This window comes from Falco cherrug, chromosome 5, assembly GCF_023634085.1.
Source record: "Falco cherrug isolate bFalChe1 chromosome 5, bFalChe1.pri, whole genome shotgun sequence".
Taxonomy (NCBI): Eukaryota; Metazoa; Chordata; class Aves; order Falconiformes; family Falconidae; genus Falco; species Falco cherrug.
Window position 1 is genome coordinate 16,555,294 of NC_073701.1, and position 18,829 is coordinate 16,574,122.

Below are 18,829 nucleotides of genomic sequence, written 5' to 3' on the forward strand. Positions count from 1 at the left end.
GCCTGTATGATTTGTCTTACTGGTCCTCCCAGTAGCCATTTCATTACATCACTATTTTCCTAACTAACAAGGGTCAAACTATAATTCATGTTATTTTAGATTTACAGTTTCTTTCAAATGAAAGGTACTCTTAGGCCAGGAAGAAGCAAAAAGGAGATTTATTTGCCCTATAGATAGTGCAGCAAACAATTCAGAAAGAAAAAACAAAGAAACCATTATTTCTCTAGTCTTTTTAAAAAGGGAGAAAACAGTGAACAAGAAGCCAAGACAATTAGCAGATGGGGGGGGCGGGGGGGGTGGAAAAAAAGAGCAATAAGAGCCTTTATTCCCAGGAAATCCTTTTACAGAATTTAGGAGACTCCAAGTGAGGCAGCTGTACCTCCTGTGACTTGCAGCGTTCAGTTTGGGAGCACAAGGAAGGTCACTGCCTCAGAACAGCTCAGTAGACCCACACTGCATGCACAGGGAACTCAGCTCGGAAATGCACTACAGGAGCAGAGAGATAACTGAAAGATCCAGCGAGTGCAGGAGTGGAGGACTGCTTATCCATGAAGCAGTCCTGCAAAGGGCACCTGCTCAAGCTTGTACGCAATAGCAGACTTCTTTCAGGCCTCCAGAGCATAGCTGCAGCAGCAATGGGAGACAGAAAAGCTCTTTAACAACACACAGTTAAGAGAACACCAACTAGATAACACACACGTGCTATGCTCACTCCCAGCTTCAGGCAGGCTAGGTATTTTAAGAGACATACTACTAACCAGTAAATTCAGTTCAAGATCGACCACACTGTATTAGCATGCTTCTTGCTACAAAAAGCATTTGGAATACGACACAGGCAGCTATACTCACAATACATTTTATAACACACACACAGCCCGAGGAACAACACGTCATGTATTATTGGTAAGCAGCCACTTCTGAGGCAAGACAAACTCTGACCAGCAGGAGAGTAGGGCACAGGGAAAGAAAATGACAGAACAAGAATGCTAAACTGCTGCAGGACTTAGATAAACAGACTAATTAGCAGAGAGTTTTTCTACATTGAAAAATTAACTCATGCATTGTCCCTAACTTTACCTCCCACCTACATCTTTAATTTGAGCACGGTACTTTTAAAATGGAGTTGGCAGGAGACATAGGCAAAAGTTCGATTAAGCCCATTTAAGCAATACCTAAGCACCAGTGCAGGCAGACAACACTCAGGGATCCCTAAGCCCTCCAAGTTTTCCCTGCTAGTTTCCCACTGCCATGTGCACAAGTACACCGCCATCACACCCTGTGGAAAAATTCAGAAAGCAACACAACTTTTAAATACGTATTTATCTATATCTAAAATAGTATTTTAATATATGTAATATAAACTTATTTTTAAAAGTCTGTGTTATATATAAATATAGCAGAGCAGATTCCTTGGCATCCTGCAAGCAGAGCTACTGCTATCCAGAGCAGTATCCTTCCTTCAAAGGATGCCAAAGATCACTTCAGTTCCATTCATTCAAAAGGGGCCAGCTCCACCAGGACACACAGCTGAGACCACCTCTCCTCACAAGCTCTTCTCTTTAGCTTCTCTTCAGGGGAGGGGTGGCGAGAGCATCATTCATTACTTTGCACACACGAGCCTTTCATCACTAGCAGGAGCCAGTATCAAGCTCAATATAAGTGGGCAAGATCGCTATGTGCTTAACTCAGTTCTGCAGGACACCAGCAGGAAAAAAAGGTGAAGTTGCCAGTCCCTGTGCAACAGAGGGGGAGGGAACAGTTATGCTTGCCCAGAGCAGGAAGGCATTTCACCCTGAATCGGGATTCCTCGAGTTGGAACCTAGCCAGAAAGCCCAAATAATAGCCCTTCTGCTCACAAAACCTGATGAATCCTGACCATTCACAAGCTGGCTGAAACACAGTTTTAAACTCATTCAAAATACAAGGGGGGGGGGGGGGGGGGGGGGGGGGGGGCGGGAAATCCCTCCTTCCATCATCCCGAGAAGATAATAAATCGATGCTTTCTCCTTTCTGGCTTTGACTGTTTTTCATTACTCAGTTCTCCATTCAGTAAATGCTTTCTTCAAAACTGACAAATTTTAAAGTATTGGGCTTTTATGTATATTTGTATACTTCCACCCTGCACATGATGCCATTGGAAACATTTAAGTATTGTATATGCACAGATATAGAAATTTTGCTTTTACTTGGATTAAGTGCTTGCATTGTTTCTTTGAATCATACAGCTTGTATCTTTTACAGGAAATTAAATTAACACAAAGCATTGTTTAATAATCATAAGAGCTCTCTGACAATTCAATTTGCAAAAAGACAGACCCACATTCTGCATTACAGCAGGTGGTTTGTCAGGCATTTTGACAGAAAATCTTGTTTAAAGCCTTGTCCAGAAATTCAACACCGCCTCGTACTATTCCAGCGACGCAGTCAATGAACAGAAAACAATTACGAGAGCACAGCCAAGCAACCACTCACTCTGTTTGCAGGCGAAGTTGCTTCATAGTTTTAAAATCTGGAAGCCTCTGGGTACCAGCTAACATAATCCAACTGAGCCGCAGTTAGGATCAGCTCCATGAAGGCAAGTTAATACTGATCTGCTTTATTATGTTTTCCTAAAATGAAGCCAGCTCTGCACCGCCAGAGGCCCCAGACTGGCGAAGAGAAGGGAGCTTGGCAGTTCCACGCCCAAAACCTGCAAGGGGTCCTGGCAGGGACTCCTCAGATCACCTCTGAGGATGCACATGAAAGGGACGAGGGAAAAAGATGCAGAGAAAGAAAGACAGCATCAAGGTACACAGAGGACTCAAAACAACAAAGAAGCCCAGGGACAAAGGCTGCTACATGCATGGGAGCAGTTGCCCCTACCAAATACATAAAACACAGCCAGAGGCAGCAGCTCAAACCACAGGAAAGCTGTTGCTTTGACATACTGACCCCTCCATGCACCGCTTGATCACCTGTGCCTCCCTGAAAAGCGTTGCTCCCACTCAGCTGTACGATCTGCCCTCATATACTGCAAGAGCTCTGCATGCTATGCAGTCAGACAGCCCCATCGCAGAGGAGCTCAGGATCCAGAAGTAGAAAGACACATAAAAAGCAGGATAGCAAGAAAGCAGTGAAAACGAGGGACACAACATATCCCAGCCTCAGAGGGAAGGAATGACAGAGCTACAAACAGAGCTCAGTCTGGCCCCATCCATCTAGCAGCAGCTTCTCCATGAGCACAACCAGATTTTGTGCAAACCGTGAAACAGAGAGCATATTCCAAATAATTATTCCTTAAGGGGGGAAAAAAGAAAGGAAAGATGCATCAAGTAAGGCTTTTGGGACAACTTCTGCTCCCAGGTTCATGAGCTTTAGCCTATTTTTAGTAAGGTGTCTTTACAGATGCCAAAATACCATCTATCCTCCTCCCCTGTGTACATCCACAGCTGGACATGAATCTTCTCAGCCTGACAGGCAGCATCTGCATTCAGCTTCACAGATGTGAATTACAATAGGAAGTCTCGAGAGGAAGCCTCTTCTCTGGAAATCCAAACACAAGTAGTTAATATGGTCCCACAGTGCCAAGCACACAGCCCATGGGGAAGGAGGGATCCAGAAGTGCAGTCAGAAAGTTCCTTCTTCACTACCAGCAGTATTTCCCCCATCCTTATTCCTAAGCAGCATGCTTGGGGGGGGGGGGGCGGGGGGCAAATCAACATGCGTGATTCAAATGCTACAATACAAAATTGCTCCTGTTCTCCAATACAGGCACCGTTAGCACACAGGATCGTGGCTAAGAATCAGTGTTTCACTTGGAAACTGCCTCTCCTCAGACATCACAGCTCTGCAGAAAGCCTGCAGGTCTATTCACATCCACCAGATCAACACAACCTCTGCGCGGGCAGGAGAGGCAGCCAGACCATGCAGGCGCTGCTTTCCGGTGGAGAAGCACCGCTGTGCTCTCGTGCTGACCTGCAGTTTCAAACTCCGAGGCAGTATCCATCCTTCCTCACTCGCAGCCCCACAAAGAAGCAGGCGCTGTTGCAAACCCTCCAGAGAAACACACTGCTCTGACTGTTCAAAACCCAGAGTAAACTGGACTGTAAAATTACACTGGTCCATCTCTTGCATCCACTGCTCTTTGACAGCAGCACACCTCCCAGAGCATGCACATTTTTGAACGCTTTTTGTTCTTCACAGGGCCTAAAAACCTCATTGGGAAAACTGTGCCCACTTCACAGACACAAACCAGCAAAGCCCCATGCCTCTGAGAGCTGACCCCAACTCAATCCAGGGAAAACCATCCCAGCCTCCAAGGCCGTCCTTAATGCCATCACTGCTGGGAAGTCCACCGTCCCCTCACACCAGTGCTGGGAAAAGGGGACAAGGGCCAGAGCTCCAGCAACACTTTTTCCTGCTGTCATGGGAAGTGCCAAGCTCCCCATTGATAGCTGGGCCACCAACCAACCTCCAGCATTCCCTGTCCCCCACAAAAGGCTCTGCAGCAAGGGCAGGGCTGTCACCCACCCACCCAAAGGCTGCCCTGACCAGACTGTTTTCCCCTACTTTCCGCATCCCTGCGGAGCAGGGGGAAGCGGGCATAGCAGAACAGTGCGGAAAACCCTGTCACGTAGGCAAACCAGCTCCAGTGCGGCCCACGTTAGCAGGGCACGCAGCCTGAGCTCTCCCTCCTCCACAGGGAGGCACGTGCAGGTCCACAACCACAGATTCACCCTGAGCAGGCCCACGTTTTGTTTAGCTGCTTTATCCCCAGCACCCCACTGACTCTCTGGACCCACAGTGCTCTCCCATAAACCTGCCTCGTTTCTCGCAAATGCCTACACAATGAGCTTGGTGTATTGGCTTGCCTCAAAACTTCATCAAGCCTCATAAAGGCACAGCAAACTTTTGGAGAAGGATTCACTTTTCATTCGTCACTGTCTCAAAGCTATGCAACAAGCTGAGTCTGTGCTGTAGCCTCCTGTTTATCATGGAATGAGTTAACGCAGTTTAATTTGGATTAATTTCATGTGTGGCTTCTATCAGACCCTGGAGAACCTTTGGCTGCCCTCACACTTCTGTATAAACATCAACTAGATCCAGGCATGAGGCTTTACATACAGAAGGCAAAACCTTCGCCTTGAAGCTTTGCAGCACAAGCTAGACAAGAAGGATTAAAGAAAGGACACCACAAACTACAGCACTCTGAATTTCCTTGTGTGCCCATAGGAGACAGCGGGTGACGGTACAGAGGGCAGGGATGAGTAGAGGATGGACCCCATGGCAGGTGCAGGACACATAAGGAGCATGTCCTCCAGCAGGGCCCACAGAGGTACCCAAGGGTCACACACAGTGCAGCTGCTGAGGCCACTCTTCCTCTCCGCCATGCTCAGGAGGGGCCAAGAGGACAGGGGACACTGGCCCCAGCCAGGCAGCAGCACAGCGATGTAGGATAGCAAGACAGACAGCTGCCACACCAGGGACGACCAGCTAACTGAGCACATGCAATCCAAAACTTCACAGCCTGGAAGGGTCTTTTTTCTTATGGCAAGCAACTGTATTTTGGACTGTGCTGCTGCAACTTTGACTCTGTGACTTCTAACTCCTCAAGCCAGCAGGGTCACCTGCTCTGCGGCAGTTGGCTCTGGAGAAGCTCTCACCAACCAACAAGCCCACCTCTACCCCCATCAGCCCAGCCCAGCACCCCATACACTCCCTGGGGGGCCTGTTTCCTTGCCCCTCACATCCACATCCAAAGATTTCAGCGGCAGAGACCCCACCGCTCCCTCCACAGAGGTGGGGAGCAGTACCAGGATGTCCTCCTCCCTTCACCAACCATCTCCCTAACAGCTTGCCCAGACAAAAGGGACAACTGCAAAGGGATCTCCACTTGGGCCATCATTAGGTCTCCATCCCCATTAACCCCTCTCTTTCCAGAAAAACATGGCAAGTTGGACAATGCAAAGCTGAGTTCTCACTAGAAGCAAAAGTGGGACTTTCATTGCCTCTAGCAGGTATGTCACGCATTTTTATTTCTCGCTCTCCTTACATCTTACCCACAAACAGCCCAATGTCTTTGGGCAAAGAGATAGCAAACCCAATGAGGCTCAGAGGAAAAGTGGTAGGGTCCCACTCTTCCTTTCAAAGAGAAAAACAGAGACAGACCTACCACACGCCTGCGCCTCCCCTTGCTCCTAAATCAGCTCTGCAGAAGCTACATGAACACAACTGGATCTAAGGAAGGGAAACGTTCCTCACCACATGCAACAGTAAAGCCAGGCCCTCGTTACCACTGCCATAGGAAAATGATCCAGCACATTTAGTAAGAAGAGGAATTAATTGCAATATCACAGCCAAATTCCAATTTAGCATCAGCAGTCCAGCTGGATACACTGTCCTAAACAACCAGCTGGCCAATCCTAAACTATTAGCACATGTGTTTTAGCTTCCCCACCCCCTTAGTCCATCCTCTCTGACAGAGGTGCTGTGATACATCAGTATATCAAGGCAAGTCCCTACAGAAACATCACCCTGCTTCAACTGCTTCGGCATTTACAGATGCCTGACAGTAAGCTTAGCCTTGCCTAAATGTGGCAGACCTAACTCTACGGCCTGTTGTTTTCATGCCGTGCCCCAAAGCGAACAGAGCGCGTAAGGCACAGATGCACGCCAAGCACAACCTCACATACGTCTTGACAACTGCATTTTCATACCAGTGCTGGGTTTCTCTATGAGCAAAGTGACTTTTCAGGACAGCACAGGACAGCATGTCAAACAGCTTCCCTTCACGGAAGCACAACAGGGCGAGACATTTGTTGCAAGAAACTCAAAAGACATGGCATCCACAATATTTGTTCATTGTATCCCCACGATATTTTTCGCCACTTAACAAATAAAGTATCATTTACATCAAAGGCAAGATTTCCAGTTGGAGGTTATTTACTTTCACCTCAATCACAGCAGCTCTGGCAAGCTAAGTCAAGATGCAGATGATGTACAAACCAAGCAGCAAGTGCTTGCATGCTGGGAACTGTTCAAACAGGAATAATTCAATCTTTTTGTAGTCTCACCCCAGCTAATTTGCCACAAGCTGTCTCTTTTCAGATGCTACATGAAACACGAGAAAAAAACCAAGCTGGATTAAGCTGGTATATTTACAATCAGCTAATCTACTAAGTGTTCAGGTCAATTCGTTTTCTGTGTAAAACTAATTAATGGTTTTCAGCTTCACAGGGTTAAAGTAACAAAAATTTAGTGTAGTAACCAAACACTTATCACTGGACAAGCGCGCAGCAATTACTTAACCAATGCAAACGATTTTCAGTTTGCATGCAAGGAATGTATGGGATAATTGTAGGGCACTCTCTTCCACCAGCATTTTACAAGTACCTTTTAGGTAGCTATGGAGACGTTACAGCCCTCTTCATTTTGCTGTCATAACCAGACAGCTATTGATTTCTTTGTAAAATTCCTTGGAAGAGTGGGGAAGGAAGGGGGAGTTTTAAGTGCCACAAGGTCTGAGAGCAAGAAGCTGAAGAAAATGGAAACAGATTTCAGATGGAGACAGCAACACGGAGGCAGCCTTGAACTCCAGGTCCTGCTTTAGTACTTCTGCAAGTAAGGACATAAACATACACCGCTATATAGCATGCAGGCAACAGAGGGACAGCCTCCCAACCAGCTGCAAAAGGAAAAACATTTCTAGCTGCCACCACCATCATCCTGCACAAAAGGAGGCACTCTCCAAGGGCGTGCTGCGGTTTTGCTCCGACACAAAGCTCTCTGGAGACACAGCAGGACTCCATCCTTGCAGTCATGTGCTGGGCTAGTCCTCTCTCCCTTTAGGCATCCTCGGCAGGCCTTGCAGGTCAGTACCTCCTCTCCACCCTCCCCAGGCATTACAGCCTTGCGACAGACGACAGACGACTAGTCGAAGGATCCTGCACTTCACCCTCCTTCCAACAGCAGCTCCAGAGCTTGCTGTAAGCTAAGCAAATGCTGGTCCTCAGCAGCCAATTCTACCATGCTGCCCAAAATGATTCTGAGAGAAATGCCTTTCACCATATTGACACCTTTATGATCAAACACTTCTGTGTGTGTGGATTAAAGATCACACATCATGATGAGTCTGAAACCTGAGATACTGACCAGGAAAACACTGTGTCACACAGATAAGGATGTGCAAATAATTATGAATTTAGATCCTGTTCAGAAACTCCCTCAGTAATGAGAACAACAGATCAGGCTCCTAACGGATTTTTCCCTTTGGATAAAACAGAAAGGAAAGCCTGTTCAACCAAAACATTTTTCTTAAATTCACCTTAGACCCAGTCACAACAATAGAGCCAGAACCTGCAGAATTATCTCTATCACCAAGCTGCAGGAAGTTTACGAGCACCACCCTGAAAACAAATCTCAATCTTCTCATCGCCACACTGCATTTAAAGCCTCACGGCTGCTCACCAAAAGGACGTTCTCAAGCAATATTGCAAACGGAGAGAGAGCAAGCAAGATGCGACTGCTTCAGAAACATTTGCACCTATGACAGACCCATTACTACTCCTTTCAGGTAATGTCCATCCATCTATGCAACTATATCATCAATACTACTTTGTTAATTCGTGTGAAGGCTTGGAAGTGGGGAAGGATTAATCATCCTTTACGCTCTCCAAGAAGCCAGCTGTGGAGTGCCACTACCACTCTCGGGGCATACCAGTGCCACCAGCTGCAATGGGTGGAAGCACTTTGACTAGACAGCACACATACGCTTTCACCACTCAGCACCAGTCAGGTTGGCCCACATTCACAATGCCCTGGTCACAGCTTTGCCACATCCTTCTGCAGCCAGCCAGAGGGGCAATGCCATGGGGTGGCCCCAGGACTCACCCCATCCCACAGCCAGCTGCTCCCAGGTGTTCCTGCCACCCCAGCACCACACACAGCATCCCAGTTTCACAGCAGCACCACGAAATCTGGTGGCATGCCCCACCAGGTGCCAGAGGTATGCCATGCGACTGCAGCAGCCCCGGGCTGTGGGGCACAGCCTGGCCTCAGGTGCTGTTGCTGAACAGCTACATGCCTCCCCCTGGAGCACTGCAGGGGGAAGGGGGCACATCTGCACCCCTGACCCAGCAGCATCCTCCCACGCGCTCAGAGCATGGAGCCATGCTGCACACACCTCCTTGGGTTCCCCCACCAAAACAGGCTCCAGCCCTCCCAAGCAAGGGTGGTGGGAAGGGATGTGCACTCCTCCACCATGTCCAAATCCCTGGCAGTGCTACATACCCCAAGGATACCCCAAAAAACACATTTCTGTCCAGCACCATCAGAGGTTGCAGTGGTTCTACCCAGCACTACTCCAGAGGCCCAACACCAGCTCCAGGGTGAGTAAGGAAACCTCTGAGAGGATACTTCTGGTTAGGACCTGTTAATTACATGTTTCACATCCAAGGGAAGGTGTAGACCAAGGTAAGGCACTATATGCTCTTTCTAGAGGAGGAGGGGAAAAAAAAGCACAAAACCAAAAAGCAAACAAACAAAAACTACGAAATATAGGAAAATATCCCAGCCTAAGACAAGAAATTCTTCTTTACTGAAATAAGAAAAATAAGTTTAGAGCCAAATTAAGCTTAGGCAAGAAACATAAATATGCATTTCTGAACATTCCCGTGATGTTTCCTTTAGAAATATAACAAATTAGAAGTGCTGTCACAAGTTAAATGAGCTTCAGTTAAGTGGAGAAAAAAAATGCTGATGGCTCTAAGATCCAGCTGACAAGCCTTTTCAGGTCTGCTCTGAACCAAAACCAACTTCCCAGAGATTTTAATTAAAAGTAAAGAAATAGTCTCCTTTGCTTAATCCTGTTTTGGAAGCAGGACAGAGGACACTACCACAAAGCCAGCACCTGAACCCACCAGGAGGCATCTACCTACCATATGCCTTTCCTGGAGATTACTTGCTCAACACACCCACCTCCTCTCGAAGAAGACCTTTGCTCCACTCTGCATACAGCTGCAGGCAGGAATTGGGGAACGCTCCGTGTGCCTCGGCTGCTCTAACATGTCCTGATACTTCACCCTCTCTGTAAGCCACTAACCCACTGAAATTGTCTATAATGCACACCCTGTTCCAGAAGAACGGCCATTTGAACTTGGATCTTGAGAGAAGCCACCAAGGACGGCTACTTCAGCCTCCAGCTGCAACATGAACGCCCCCTGCCTCACAGCACAGAGGTCCCCAGCAGGTAAGTTACACTTGTCAGCCACGGCGTACATTTTCAGTGTACCAGCATTTTGGGAAGCATTAAATTTTTCTCTGGTTCTTAAAAAAAGGATCTCAACATACCATCCCTCCTCTCTCATTTAACAAAAGTTTATCAGATACTTCCAGTGCAGGAGAGAGAGGAAAAAGGCTCCAAGCTGAGCAGCACAGGGAGCACAGCCATCAGACCACTACCTCCCACCATAAAGTGTGTTTTCCAGCTTGGACGTTTGGATAGGGAAACCAATGCAGGTCCCCGCCCAGAAATGCTTCCTGCTCCTACACAGCCACAACCTCATCCACAGCCCAGCCTTTGCCTCCCACCGCATCCCGCACACAGCAGCTCCGGGCGGCAGCACACCCCACCAGGCAAGCTCCCAACACTCCTCTGGGACGGACAAGATGAACCCATGCCACACTTTAGCACAGGTTTATAAACCTAAACCAGGGTGGTAAGAGGAAACACTTAGAATCCACAAGAAAAGCTTCCAAAATAAGGCAAACCAACACAATCACATGGCTGACATCTACGAATTACCCATTCACACTCAAGCTGAAATCCCAATAGACTACATGCTCCCTCTCCTTGCCAACACCTTGTCTCCACAGGACTCCTTCCATATGACTACCTGATCCAAGCCTAAGAGAAAACAGATTCTGGCAGTCTCCATATGTCAAGAGTGATTTTTATAAACCCACCCTAGCTGTGTCCTTGCAAAGCTGTAGAGAACACAAGAACATAAGTGCTACAACCCTGTGGGATAGTAACTATTTTCAGAAACACAGAAACAGCTCAGTGCTTTTTTTACAATGAAGATACTTTTCCTCACCTGCTTTTCAAGGCAGACGTTAATCATCATCTTCACACTCAGCAGAACCTTAAATTGATCTTACAAACACTTTCACGTGCCAACCTCATGATGCCCAACAACATGGAGACCAAAGGGCCTGCATGCTCTTTTCTCCACCCTTTACACTCCCTGTGATCTGGGCTAGTGTAAATAGCTCATCTCTTTCAACAGTACTTACACTCTTCCCGTGTTTCACAAAGGGTGTGTTTCTGCCTAAACATCACACACATGGCTATAGCTAGTGAGTACACATACTTTAGAGCAGGTGTCCTCAAACCTTTTAACCAGGGGGACAGCGCACGGATGAAGCGGCAGGCAGTCATCTGCGGCTGCTTGGTTTCCCCCCCAACCCCTGGCGGGGGGGGGAGGGGCGGGCAGGGGGGTTCTGTAAATACCGGGGGCTGGATTGAGGACCCTGGGGGGCCGTATCCGGTCCACAGGCCGTAGTTTGAGGACCCCTGATCTAGAGAGAAAATATCAAGTCAAGACTTCCATAAAACACCAACCTAGACTTTCTGGATTATTCTGGATCCTCTAAATGGACTTGAAGTTCCCTGAACTCTGGAGGTAATCTGAAATTAAATTTTGCTCAGATCAAGACCCATGCTGTGGAAAGACACTCAGCAGCACAGAACAGACAGTTTAAGCACACTCAGCAAACCCAGCACATCCTCAAAGCATCCGACACACTGCAAGAACCTCGGATGAAGCTCTGTGCATGTAGCACCCATCCTCCTCCTGCCTTCTACCTGCAGCGCCCCTGGGAGAGCAGGCAGCCAGCAGTAAACCACAGGCCACAAAAACTACCGTGAACAGCACACAGCCTGCGAGCCAGGGCTTGGTCACTTCTTTAAGCACAAGCGTGATCATAAACCTTAACCGCGCCTTACTGCTGCAGACACAGAAACCAGCTCTGACTTTTTTGCCAAATTCTGCATCGAGGGGCAAAGGCCAACAGAACAGCCTCCAAGTCACTCACCGAACCACTCTTCTTTACAGCAAGGAAAGACATCGTTATCATTAAGGACCTTCCTTCTGAATTTTAGAAGTTGGCCTGAAATCCTTGGGACTCACACTGAGCTACACTGAACTCCTTGGCCCATGAATGTCCAACCACAAAGCTGGGAGAGAACCAGACTCCCATGACCATGCCCGCTGACAGAGCACATGGACAGCTGTGTGCACAGCTGCCGCGGCATCAAACAGCGCCGCCCTTCCTTATCCCCAAAAATAGATCCTGCTGCTGGTCTGGTAAATGCATGTATGTTCTTGTTTCTGTCTTTCACAAAAGAGCACTTACAGGGGAAAGATTTGAGAACGAGGAGGTTGGGGAGTTATTTATTGGGCAGTTTGTTTGGTCTTACAGTATTAAAGCTATCTTTCTGTTACCAACCAAAAACTGCATACACTCTGTCTCCCTTCACAACCACTATAGTGTCCGTAAACTATTTTGGGATTATATTCTACACTCATATATAAAATATACACTGTTATTTTTTCCCTAGATTTTTTGTTTCAGAATTGATCAGTCTGAAAAAAGGCATGAAGGACCAAATCACTACCATTTCCTCTTACTTTGACACATGTCAGAGAAGAAAATAAAACTGTTCTCCCAAATGTGTCACATCTAGAGCCAGGACAACCCTTTGATTTAAAATAGCTGATTCATGCTAGTAGTTTTCAGATTTTTCCAATCTGAGACAATTAGACAGCTGTCTTTGACAGCACAAAGATTCTCCAGTTTAGAGTTCAGATGCTGCAACAGCCATCTCAAATCTCAGCCTTAAGTTATCCACTCATATTTAGCAAAAAGCCTATAAAGAAAGATGCAAGTACAAATCAACATTTGGATCAGTGTACTGGATCTCAGAGCCTTCTGTACACAGGTGGCATTCAATGGGATTTTATTCATGCAAGAGTTACAAAACTATGCCTACGATGACCATCAAGATGTATGCAAATGGCTGCTTAAAGTGACATTTTTTTGTTATTTTTATCTTACCTCAAACACCACAAGCCAGAGACTGCTTAAATGGCCTCTGGTCCTTGTTCTTTGACACAAATCGCACTGATTAATGATGCAGAATGGTAGAAGGGAAAGTGAGCATCCTTACCTTAACACAAACTAGGACAGAGGTTTCCAGACCAGTGCTAGACAGAAGATTCGTCTCCCTGCCCAGGTACTCTCATGTGATATGGGGGAGCCAGGCTTTTGCATCCCCCAGCAGTTTTAGCAAGATTTCAACTTGCACCATGCTTTTGAAGAAAGAGAACCATTCTTCACCGGGGCCATTCCTCATGGTCCTGAGACAACATATGGGAGAAGATGCAACATGCAAGGCACGAGAGTAAGATTTAACAACGTTTCCCCCACAGAGCTCCTCTAGAGAAGAGTGCTCTGATGAAGCATGAGCTCTACCAGCCTGGAAAGGCGAAGTGCTCAGCAGGAAGAAAGCACAGGACTCCCACTCAGGGGATACATCAGGTATGCGAGGCCGTACTGCACAGCCAAAGCCCTTCCCAAGTTCTCCACCTGCCTCCCCCATTAATGATGAAGTGACCCAGACAGGGGCAAGCAGAAGAAAAGCTATAGCTGTGACTAGCTGCAAGACCTGTATCTAAATATATTTCCACGGAGAAAAGAAATCAGCTCTTTACATAATTGGTTTATCTTGGCCTTTTGACAGAAACAGAAGCACAGCCATTGGAAAAAGGATAAAGCTGTAACCCACCACACTTTCTTCATGTACAGCAGAAGTCACAGAGGAACAAAGTACTCTGGAAGCTAAAGGATATCAGGAAATCATATATGCCCATAGCAAGGGCAATATACACCATGGGCAAGCAACTGCAAATCCAGTGTGATGACTGAGTTATTAACGGAAAAATCCAGCCTTTAAGCAGAAATAAAGTACTATCTTGGCAGCAAACACTACTGGAAAAATAACAAATGGCCACTATCCTCAGCCTGAGCTGAACCAACACACAAGTCATTGGGAGGGGGGGGGGGGGGGGGGTGCTGGAAATGTATGCATTGTTCCCTGCGTCTCAAGGTGTGTTCACAGCTGAGCAAGAAGACATGCAAAGCAAAGATCCCACCAGAAACACAGCAAGACAGGTGTTATGACTTAGCATGGTCATCTGCTGAAGTTGGAAACATGTAGCAACTGCAGATAACAACACCATGGCAAGAGAAACACCATCCTGTACAAAAGAAAGACCAAGCTTTAATTCTGAATTGGATGCCGACTTCTCTACACACTGAGCAAGAGAAATAATCTCTCAGGAATAACATGGAGCCTTTCCTATGTTATGCCAAGATTAATGCCTGTAAACTTGCCGTTTTCAAAGAGCTATTTAAACAGTAAACTTCACCAATTTCTGAAGCTGCCGTTAAACGGCCACCCTTTCTCCATTCACTGTTCACCTGTTCAGCTGTCAACTTCCCAGCCCTAACAGTCAGTTTCCTACCAAGACACAGGGAAGGCTGATGCCCTTACTACTCAAAACTGAAAAAAAGTCAGCACCAATGCAAAGACTGATAAAGGAAGAGACAGTGTACCTGCTGAGGAGACACTGTGACACACCAGTTAGGCTCTGAGCACACAAACAAAACTACAGTATGTCAAGACAGGGTAGGGATTTACATTAGAAGCTAAATAAATGCTAAATAAATGTCTGGGTATAAACACCAACAGTAAACACGAGGCAAGGCAATGTAGTTTACCTCTCCTGGGTTGGATCCAAAAGCAAAGTCGCTAACGGGATCTCACAGTTACAAATAGGGGAGGAGGGGTACTATTCAGCCCAAGTGGTACGGGTAGGTAGCAACAGGAAGGTATGAGTGGTTTTATTTATGAAGGTATTAAGTGTTTTTAAGTATTCTTAATGCACTGCTGTATGCACAGGCTGCTCACAAGAAGAGTGAGCACAACAAAACCCACCTGAACCTTCCAATAAACCTGTTCCTTACGTTTATAAGTTTACAGACGTGGCTTGGCCAGACAGAAATAGGTCAGATCATTATTGTACAGCTTTAAAGCAGCAACATAACTTGAGTTTTGCTTTGAAGCCTGAATTTAACAGAGGTAAGTACGAGAAGAACCTGTCTCAGGTATACCAACCTAACTTGCGTATCACCATTTATAAGCTCAGCCAGAGGTTACCAGCACCTTCTTAAGGAAGAGCACGCAAATTCAGCAGCAGGACAGGGGCTTTACTGACCATCTCTAACACAGGAATTCCAGGATGCTCCACTACCTCCCTAAATCTAGCCTATTTGGGCTCCTACTTTCTCTGTTGAAAACTACTGCAGATTAGTGGACTTTCCAGTCACAGGTATTTATTTCTCGTGCTGCTCTTGCCCCACGCCAAGAGTCAGATACATTTTTTGACCATCAGTACCAGATTTGTGATCTGACCAGCTCTCCATGCTCCCTGCGCCTTCACAGAAAACACATAAAGCAAAGCACAACAAAGAAAAGTAGTTATTCAAACGAGTTCACAGCAACGCTACCTTGTAATGAGTACAAAGGTATATTTTGATGTGATCACACCACTGTCAAGAAAGTTACTAAATCTTCTTTGGTTTTAAACCTCTTCAGGGGAAGGAATTTCCCTTCACTGAAACTGCTCCTTGAAGTAGTGAAAGACAGAAACCACAGAAACCCCTTTTGGATGGATTCAAGAGACACAAAACCTCCTGAAGGATGCTGTACCATGCACCTCATAACAGGCAGCACCGCCTGTCCTCAGGCCATCCAGACCTGACCAGTGAGCAGGGACCAGACTTTGTCCTCCTCATCGCTAGCAAGAAAAGGGACCAGACAGGCTGGCAGCACCACCTGGGAACCTCAGTCTCCCGGGAATGGCTGTAATTTCAGGAATGTTAACAATTATCCTCATGTTGACATGTCACAAGCAAAGTCTCCCCATACATCTCCACAGGCATTTTCATCAGGACTCCATTCCTTCCTGCAACATCTTTTACACTGCACAAGCAGCACAACCCAAAACGGAAACAGGATTTGCATTTAAGTAGGGGGAAAAAAGATGACATGCACCACAGCTTTCTGCCCCATATGATATCCCTGACTTCAAGGCACTCCACCCTGCATTTCAGGGACAAGCAGAAACGTTACTCACTCATTTTTTCCAGAGCATGGATCTGCTACAGACACATGCGCACAGGACAATCAACTTAAACGTTCTTCAGCAGAACTCTTAAACCCAGAATTAATCCAGCAAACAGCTGAAAACCCAGGGCAAAACTCGCCAAAACTGAAGTGCTTGAATCTGGACCTATGCATTTGGACTCGGGTTCTCGCGCTTACCTCATTTAAGAGGGTTAGTAGCTGCTCAATACCTAACAGCACCTTGTTCAAAGGCAGCGTGCCTCAAAGCAGGAGCAATGCTGCTGAAGAGGGAACCCGCTCCAAAGGGCCCCACTCCAGAGCCAGGCAAACAGGTGGAGCTCCCACTGCCTTCAGGGAGGAGCGAAACATCAACCTCATACTCTCAGCACAGGAACACCAACCTTAACTTATGAGCTACGCAGCATGCCATTGACAGTCATTCTCACCAGAAAACTGAACAACTCCCTCTGCTTCTAGGAGCTGATCTATCTGATACAGCTTTTCAAGAAACTGCAATAAATCCTATTGTCAAAACTCCCGCGGGACAGGTACTAAGCCAAACTAGGGAGCACTTCGGCTCTTAATTTCTTACTGATGTGAAGAAGCCGAGAGGCCAAAATGCTTGCTGCATTCGGAACTGAGAGCTTAACAAGATTTCAGTTTTCCCTAGTTTCCTGGATGCCTCTTGAACTGACCTGCCATGCTGCCTCACTGAGCACGCTGGTTTTAGTGAAACCCATACTCACGGTTTTTATTATAATTACAAGTCCCTTTTGTCCTTCACAAATGTAAATCCTCAAGCTATAGCTGCTACCTTTAGCAGAAGCAGTAAAGCTGGAGCTGGCACACTGGAACATCTTCCTCTCTGATACTTGATCATGTAAGCATGGAGAATATTCTCACTCTGTGACCCATTTTTGCTGTTTACTTTTTGGAATGCAGAGACACTCGGTATTGCTCAATCGTGCTGCCATTGCAATACATACCAGAGCTTACACATTGTGCTGTTGGTAGTATCTGTGCTTGGGCCAAAATAAGGAAAGCCAGCAGAGTCTCTGAAGGCTCAGACAGAGCCAAGCCTGAGCCCTAAACACTTCATCTGTATTTCCGCACAAGATCGGCAGCACAGCACTTTCCACGACACAGCACGCACATGCTGTTACACCACAGCGAACCATTTAACACCGAAGCTCATTTCCCCCCCCAACAGAAATAACTATGTAGGTGCAAAGCACCTTTTTACTGCTACAGCTGCACCTCAGCCAGGGTGTGAGCTGGCACAGCTACTTCAGCCTTTAGAAGTCACAGACTTAGAAGAAATAATTACAGGATGTGAGAACCCCAGGCCTTAAATCAGAGCAGCTTTGTCAGTCCAAGATAAAACTCACAACCGAAGTTTCGCGGTACTTGTGACTGAAGCGTCCTACTAAAGCCTGGAAAGATCAAACCGGAGCCGACCTCTCCCCAAAAAGTCCCTAAAAGCGACGTCAGCGCTTAAGTCGCAGCGGGTCAGGAGCTGATTACCGACCCTCCCTCCGAAACTGCGCTTCTGCCCCCTCCCTGCTCGGCTGCACCGAGCGCGGCGCGGGAGCACCCGCAGCCCGAGGGCCGGGAGCGGGCCGGTGCCTGCCGGGCCCAGGGGGAGCCCCTGGCCGCACCCCCGCCAGCCCCGAAAGCGGCCCGCGGCCCGCTCCCCGCTCCCGCACGGCGCTCGGGGGACCCGCGGCGCTGGGCGCACGGCGGACTCCCAGCCCACGCCTGGAGCGCCCGGCGCCCGCTCCCCGGGGGGACCCCCGCGGCCCCCAGGCAGGGCAGGCGGCCGGGGCCCATGGCGGCGGGGTGGGGAGGGGAGGGGCCCGCCCCGCTGCGGCCCGCACGGCGCGGCAGGAGCCGTCGGTGCGCGCTGCCGCCCGCGCCAGGCGGCCGTGGGGAAGGGCGCGGCGGGGGCTCTGCCCGCCGGGACACAAAGTTGCGGCAGTCGGGCTCGGTTCGGTTTCGGACGGCGGGGCCGGGCCCCGGGGGCGCCCCGGCGCGAACCTTACCTGCGCCCAAACCCCGGCGGGCCCTCCCGCGGCGGCCGCGCCTCCGCCTCTGCCGGCTCCGGGCAGCCCCCGCCACCGTCCGGTCCGCGCCGCTCCGCCGCCCGCCCCGTCCCGGCCGGCCCCGCCTGCGCCCCGCCCTGCACCGCCCGCGGCCCCGCCTCGCACACGGCGGCCGGGACCCAGCGGGGCCGCGCCGCGCCGGGCCGCGCCGGGCGCTCGCCTCGCTCCCCGCCCCGGGGCTGGGCCTCCCCGACGGGGCGGGCGGCAGCGCCGGGCCGGGCCGGCGCCCTGATTGGGCCCGACGACAGTCACTCGGCGCCGCCGGCGGGCGGAGGGCGGGGCAGGCTCGGCGCCGGACCCGGGCCGCCCCCCCCTGCGGCCCATCAGCCTCGGCCCGACGGGAGCCTCAGGAGGCGCTGCCCGCCGCCGCTCCCGGGCCGCGGGTGGGGTGAAGGGCCGGGCAGGGGCGGCCTCCCGCCGGCGGGGCTGCCCGGCGTCGGCTGCGGTTGGGTCGGCTGCGAGCCCCCGAGATCGCTGAGCCCCCCTCGGGGGAACAGCC

The 18,829-nt window shown here is 48.9% G+C and overlaps 1 protein-coding gene across 8 annotated transcripts in view; it reads right to left on the reverse strand.

The window, feature by feature from the left end:
- The window catches only part of PPFIBP1 (PPFIA binding protein 1), a 119,746-nt gene extending 101,285 nt beyond the window's left edge, over positions 1 to 18,461 (reverse strand). For 3 of the 8 annotated variants that reach the window (XM_055711344.1, XM_055711341.1, XM_055711337.1), the window contains exon 1: positions 18,271 to 18,460. The gene's annotated coding sequence lies outside the window, so the exon portion shown is untranslated. Of the gene's footprint in view, positions 1 to 18,270 lie in introns of all 8 variants that reach the window. The other 5 variants (XM_055711343.1, XM_055711339.1, XM_055711340.1 and 2 more) reach the window with 2 other exon arrangements.
- Between the last annotated feature and the right edge of the window lie 368 nt (positions 18,462 to 18,829).